We start from the raw sequence: 7,201 nt of genomic DNA, 5'->3' as shown, positions 1-7,201 counted from the left end.
TCTCAGCCTCGTCGCTCCTTGAGGCGGTGGGCCGGTTGCTCTCAGTGTCCCTAAACCCCTGGCTCTGCAAGGCTGGGAAGGAGGGTCACTTCCGGGAGCTCCGGAGAAGGGACTCCAGAAAGCGAGGTGCGGCGGGGACCTGGGCAGGGAGCAGGGGCCCACACCGTGCCCTGCTTGTGGTGACACTGCGCTGGTGACAGTTCAGCGGTTTCCCTGTGCCCGGGAAGGTGGAGGGGCCCCATGGTCCACACCAGCTCTGCAAGGTGGTAGGGACCAGGCCGCCATATAACCGCAGTCACCACTCGGCAGGACTTGTGGGGAAGGAGTGGGGGAGGGCCCCCTCCCCCCAAGACTTGTCAGTTCCCATCTCGTCTGCCAGGGAGGAGGGGGCCACGCGGCTCTGCCTCACGGGACCCCGGTCTGCAAACTCAGCCGAAAGCCCTCACCCTGTCCTCCTACCCGACAGCCTGTTGGCCTCCCCTTGACCACGGCCAGACCCCAGGGGCGTGAGTTGGTTGCTTCTAAACCTGATCAATCAGCAGTCACCACCGAAGCTCTTTTCGGACCTTGTGGCTTTTTTTGGTTTGGTCTGCAACTTAAAAAAAAGCCGAAAGTTAAGGGCGCCTGGGCGGCTCAGCCGGGTAAGCGTTCGACTTCGGCTCAGGTCATGATCTCACGGATGGTGGGTTCGAGCCCTGCATAGGGCTCCCTGCTGTCAGCGCGGAATTTTGCCCCTTGCCGGTGGACAGGCCGGCAGAGCCTCCTGCGGAGAATGGGACGCGCCCCGGAGCCAGGCAGCCGTGGCCAGGAGCCGGAGGCAGAGGCAGGCACAGCGGGCACTCCGGCAGGTTGGCGCCTCTCAGCCACCAGCCAGGGCCTCAGCCGGGGGGTTGGGGTTCCCCTTGGCAGGATGCTCTGTGTTCTCGGAAGAGTAACATAAGGAGGAGTGCCGGCCCACGGGCGGGGAGCTGGGTCACGGGTGTGTACAGGGGCAGAATGTGCCAGAATGTGCCAGAATGTGCCGGCTCTCACCTTGCCCAGCTGCCGCTGGTGAGTCGTGGGGGGAGTTGGGGGGCAACCTACTACTCTCCCTGAGTCACGTGAGTCCCAACAAATCCCCCCACCAGAGCCCCAGTGTGCAGGTAAAGGGGCATCTCTTAGACTCTCTCTCCTTCCAAGGAGAAAAACAAAGCACGAAGAGGGACCTGAAGTATCTCCTTCTCGGAAGCCTGATAAGGGCCTGGAGTGGTGGCCAGAGCCGTGGAATCCAACAAGAGGAACATTACGTGGCATGTGGCATGGGGGTAAGCCTGTCCCCGCGCTGGGTCAGCGTCTTGTGGAGCTCTGTCCCCAAGGACTCCGGTCTCTGGGCCAGCTCCACCTCCGAGGGGCCAGCCCCGGTGCAAGCAGGCGCCCCGGCCAGGTCGCTAGAAGTGGGGGGTAGAGTGCAGTGGTTCGAATCCACCAACACCAGTAACACACGGCCACAGGCGGGGATTTCAGCTCTCCCAAACCCCTTCTCTGTCATGGGCAATCATAATGGGAACTTTTTAAAAGGCAGTTTCCGGAATTGGGAGAGGGACGTATGTAAAAGCAGTTAGTACAGCCCCCCACAAAATGGGAGGAAGGGAGGGAAGGAAGGAGGGAAGGAAATCAGAAAGAGAAGGGAGGGAGAAAGGGAGGGAGGGAAGAAGGGAGGAAGGAATCTAATCTGATGCAAGATTGTCAGAGGGAGAAGCACTTACCTGACCGTTCTGTGGCTAAAGGCCCTCCAGGCCTGTCCCCTGACCTTCTGTGTCCCCACCTCTCCAGAGTGGCCTGGATGCCTAAGAAATGTGGCTTGGTTTCCAAGCAAGACTTGAGAGATTTTTCTGTGTTCGTGAACTTTCCTCCCCCTCCCCTCACAGGGGCTCTGCAGGGGAGGAGGGGGAGGAGCAAGAAGCGAGGGGAGGGGGCGCCACGTGGACTTGGCCTTTAGGCGAGTGGGAGGGGCCGACCCCCAGGCTGCAGTAGCCCAGGGAAGGGTAGGGGCCTGACGGGGATCATTGTACCACCCTTTGACTTAAAACCCAAAGTCCCACAGCGGGATTCCCACCTCTACGGGTCCTCTGCCTCCACCCTGCAGACCCCCAGGAGGCCAGGAGGCCTTCAGAAAGGAGTCTCCGGAGGCAGCCCAGCCTTGCAGACCCTGACATTGGACACGCAGCCCAAGTTCTCCATCTTTATCCTGGAGAAAAACTGACGTCAGTGCAAGTTCCCCGGGGCGGACACCAGGGCCTGGGGGGTGGGGGGAGCCGTTGTCTAAAGGGCACAGAGCTTCGGTTTTTCAGGAAGTTCTGGAGGAGGACACACAGCAATGTGAATACCCTGGGCGTTGCTGAACTGCCCCCTGGGGCAGGGCAAAGACCGCCGGTTAATTTGGTGTTTGGTGAAGGCCCAGTGCTCCCTGTGTCCTCAGGTGCGGGGGGAAAGAGCGGGGATGCTCTGGGGGGGAGGGGGTCTCCTCTAAGAACACCAACCCCATTCGTGGGGGTTCCACCCTCATGACGCCGTCACCTCCCAAGGCCCCGAGTCCTGACACCCTCACATTGGGGGTTAGGATTTCGACCCATGAATTACGGGGGACAAAAACATTCAGATGGAAACTTTTATTGAAGTGTATTTAAAAAAAAAAAATTTTTTTTAACGTTTACTTTATTTTTGAGAGACAGAGGGAGCGAGACAGACACAGAATCCGAAGCAAGCTCCAGGCTCTGAGCTGTCAGCACAGAGCCCGATGCGGGGCTCGAACCCACGAACCATGAGATCACGACCTGAGCCGAGGTCGGACGCTTAACCGACTGAGCCACCCAAGTGCCCCCATATTTAGATACATTTTACCAGAGTTGTTAAAAAGTGCCCTGGGGAAGTGGGCTGGGGTGTCTCAGCACCGTCCTCTCCTTCAGGCACATCAGCCCCAAGCCATAAACCCACACAGAGGGGGTGGTGGCAGCTCCAATGAAACCCACCAGCCTGGGCTTATGCTTTGCCCTATAACGGGGGTGCCAGAGCTCCTAACACGCGGGTCCCGGGCTCCCACACAAGACCCCTGTCCCCATGAGGCTGCCCTGTCTGCTGCATGATGCCTCCAGGGTCGGGTGTTTGTAGCAAGTTTCAGCCCCGCGCCGCCCCTGACCTTGTTTGCAGGCTGACGGAGCTGTGGTCCCACCGTGTCGGCTTGGGTCGGCTCTGTCACAGGGCCGGTGAATTCACTCTCTCGGTTCAGTGGCCCGGCCTTCGAGGGGGGCTCACGGCCGCAGAGGAGGAACTAGCCGCAGCAGGAGGAGGAGGAAAATCTGGAAGCACAGAAGGAACACTCTCAATGTCAACAAAATGACCGAGTGAGTGACTGTCTTGAGTGGGCAAGAGTCTATATGATTTCATTTAGTCCTTTTCCCTATCCTCATCCCACAGTTATTTCCGGAGGGTTCCATCAGAGGGGCGGTGACAAGCTCGGACTGGCCTCCAGGAAGGGGTCCTGGGGTCCCTCCACGAACAGTCCAGACGTGAACGTACTTCATCAAAGGGAAAGGGTCTGGGTTCAGGCCCCGGGGCCCCGTGAGTTTGGCTGCAAAATAAATTGCCCGGACGAGAGATTTTCAAGGCCGACCTTCCATGTGGCTCAGAACGCTTACATCCGCCCGGGTCAAGGGGCCCCCTGCCCCCAGACTAGCCACCAGCTTTCCCCCCTCCCACCCCCGGAACTGGAGCCACCCCGAACTTCTTTCTTGTTGTGAGAAAGTAGTTGCGGACCATGAAGAAACGGATGGGTGTGGCTGTGTTCCAATAAAACTTTATGCATAAAATGGGCGCGGCCGGCCCCCGGGTTATGGAATTAAAGGGACTGGTTTGGAATCTGGATGCAGGCACCTGGCGTGAGAGGGAGGTCATCGCAGCAGCAAGCCTGCCCTTGTCCACGAGTAGGGCCCCAACCCAACTCCCTCTGGGGTAAGGGAGCCCCCTCAGACAGTCACGGTAGCCACCCCCCCCCCCCAGCTCCCCCGCAAGGCAAGGAGGTGTCTTGTGTTTACAAACATTGCTAATGATCTCAGGGACCAGTTTCCAGGCAGGGTCATTCCCACAGGGCAGAGGACTGATTGTCCTGAGTCCCAGCGGGCCCCAGTGGCCTACGTGGACCCTGCTGGCCAGTGATGAAAACACCAGCTTGAGCTGGGGTCCTGTGTGTCCCCGGGGCAGCACCACCCAGGAGGCCTGAGACGGCTGGCCAGTCCTCGCCACCCTTCCTTTAAGGCGGAGGGAACTGTCTCCACGCTGACAGCCACCCTGGGCCAGACACGTTGGGCTGGGGGCTTCCCACGTTCATTGCATTTGTACCCCCAGTGGACGGTAACTGGGGTAAGCCCAGTTTACGTGTGCAGGTTCAGCAAGGCCAAGGAACCGGCCGCCCCACAGCGGTGGGGGAGATCTATACACCCCAAAGCTCTGCTCTCCCTCCCTGTGGTCCAGGCTCCCCCCTCCCAAGGCGGACACGCTGGGGACACCTGTGCTCACCTCGGACACCCCTGACCTTGGCAGACCTTTGACAGGAAGCCGCCTCCCCAGGGGACCCGGAGGGCATCCCTCACTGCTGGGGCTGGTTCTGGGAGTTAGAGGGGGACGAATGCTCCTAGCTGCCTCTCCACTGATCTCCCCCACCACCCGCCCCACCGCAGGCTGTTGGGAGGTGAGACTTCGGTGTGGGTGGGGCTTGGTGGATTCCCTCCAGCGCCTCAACAGAGAGGATCTGATAAGGTTATAATAGCGCCTTCTCCATCATCTCCTTGGGGAGCTCCAAGGATGACCTCACCCCCGCAACTACCTGTGAGCCAAGAGAACAGGGCTGGGCCTCCCATTCTAGAAGGGGAAAGAGGGCACCAAGGGGTTCCCTGTGGAATAGGGAATAGGCCCCGCCTTCCAGCCCCTCCCAGGCACAGCTGGGCCCCCACGCTCACTCTGACTGTTGATCGCTAAGCACACAGTGGACACCTTCTATATGAAACATGCTTTGCTTGGGGACAGGTCCCCAGCTAGATCAGGGGTGAGGGCGAGGGTGGGGTGGGGCAGCCCGCTGAGGGCCTGGATTTCCAGGTTTTCTGTTAAGGGCAGTGCTCTGTGGAACTGTGTGGCTAGAGCTGGGCCCAGGCACACGAGCGTGTCGCCTGCAGCCGGTGGGACAGGCCAGCCCGGAGCGGGGAGGGCCACCTCCGGGAGAAGAGGGCTGAGATGGGGTTGGTATTAGTGGGGCATCTCACATCACATCTCGCGGATGTCCCTCAGATTAATGTGCTGAGATCACACACACAGGATTCCCATGGAACCCACCGATGTCAAAGCACAGGTCCGCGAAGATGAACAAACCCAGTGAGAGAGCATCGCACCCGCTTCTTTCTGGACACCTTTGATGGTAAGATCAGGCTGCTGGGTGCAATGACACCGCTGTTTCCACATGGCTAGGCACCTCCACGGTGTCTCGAGCGGGAAGGGGCACATGTGACATGATGTGAAAACATCCGAGGGCTCGGCCAACGCCACGGAGGCTCACTGCTTGCGTTCTAAATGAGACCGTTCGAAAATTCATTTAAAGGTTAGTAAAAACAGGATTTACTTTTTTACTCCTGAAATTTTTTTTCTAAAATGAAGAGAGGTGAGGTCAATAGGCCTTATCAAAAGTCAGGGGTGTGAGAAACACCGAGGTTATCCCGCACCCCGAAGCGTGGCTGTTGGGGAGCATGGTGAGGGGGCCCTAAGAAAATTAGAAGTGGGTTGGAATCCCCCTGTTTGAGAAGAAGACAGGGCGAGTGGAACTCCTGAGACCCTTCAGGACCCTCCCCCGTGTCCCCACAGGGAACCCAAGGCCCGGAATGGGAAAGCGGCGGTTCGGGGCCGGGATTTAGACTCGAACCCAGAACCCTTGACTCCTAGCCCGATTCTTGTCCCGAGAGGGGTCCACTGGGGTTAGCTCCCTGCATGACGGTGTCCAGGATAACGGGGAGGAGGGGGTCAGACAGGTAGGAAGAGACCTTGTCACCCAAAGCCAGGGCAGGGGCGGACCCATACTCGGGCCAGGATGCCGGGTGCCCCAAAGCGGCTCCATCTTGGGGCGGCGACATCTGGCTTCAGAAGATGTTCTCCAGGGGAGGCCGAGGTATCTTCAAAGATGTCACGTTCTTCTTCAAAAGAAAATGCCCCAGGCAAGGTGTGACTACATCTGTCCCCTAAACTCTGGCGGCGCCTGAGGGCCCCCCCAGGCCCCCCTCAAAGACCCCAGAGTCTATCCCATTTCACGTGTCTTCAAACCCCATCGCCCCTGACCAGGGGTGCCTACGGCACCCCACCGGCCCCCAGAACAGCCCCCCGGCTCCCAGCCACACAGGGGGTCTTTGGGGCATGGGGTGAAGGGAGGGGGAAGCTTGCTGGGGCGGGGGCTCTGAGCTCCTGTCACCCCACCGGCTGTCCCCCAGACTCCACCCCCGCCCCCCACCGGCTTGCCCCAGGCAGGTCTGGTTTATGAGATCTTCCAGCCTGTCTCGTCTTGTCGGACCTGGAAACCGGGTGCAGTAACACTTACCTCACAAGGAAGGTGTGGGGATCCGGGACTCTGAGCTGCACACGCCCCTCCCCCAGCCCCCACCTGCAGCCGCTGAGAATTTGCTGGGCACCAGCTCTGGCTTCGGGGGCTTTCAGACAGGTGCTCTCGGCGGCCCGACTGGAACATTCCCTGTGTTCAGCAGCAAATGCGGAGACGGGTGGCCGGGGCCCGGGGAGCACTGAGCTCCGCGGGACCACCCACCGCCCACCCAGCACAGCGGTGAGGGCCCCGACACGGCGAGGGGAACAGGCGGGACACCCCTCTTCCCGGGGGACAACCTGCCGCACCTGCCCCCCCCCCTCCCTGGGCGCTCTGGGCCTCTTTGTGGAAAAAGGAGGTCCCACTTGGGAGCCATAAAAACCACACGTGAGTAGTGGTGCCGGGGCCCCTGCAGACTCTGTGAGGCCGTGCTGTCACTCCTCAGTCACTGTCACTCAGATGGAAGGGCGTGGAGGTTCTGTGAGAGAAACCTTCCCAGGTTTCTGGAGGGACGTCTCTCCCTCCCCTGCCCTCCGGCCACATCTGCGGGACACCTTCCGGACGCCCAGGCAGGTCCTTCCGACAAGGGTCCCA

At 60.0% G+C, this 7,201-nt stretch overlaps 1 long non-coding RNA gene across 1 annotated transcript; it reads left to right on the top strand.

Annotated features, from left to right (window-relative positions):
• Positions 1–954: 954 nt before the first annotated feature.
• On the top strand, positions 955–3,633 carry LOC109256908 (uncharacterized). The gene is made up of 3 exons (XR_002075827.2): positions 955–1,050; positions 1,180–1,304; positions 3,454–3,633. It is a non-coding gene; the product is annotated as an uncharacterized LOC109256908 (long non-coding RNA).
• Positions 3,634–7,201: the final 3,568 nt, after the last annotated feature.

Source organism: Panthera pardus, unplaced genomic scaffold (assembly GCF_024362965.1).
Source record: "Panthera pardus isolate Hobbes unplaced genomic scaffold, ASM2436296v1 HiC_scaffold_16, whole genome shotgun sequence".
Classification (NCBI taxonomy): Eukaryota; Metazoa; Chordata; class Mammalia; order Carnivora; family Felidae; genus Panthera; species Panthera pardus.
This window is presented reverse-complemented; position numbering and strand designations above follow the sequence as displayed.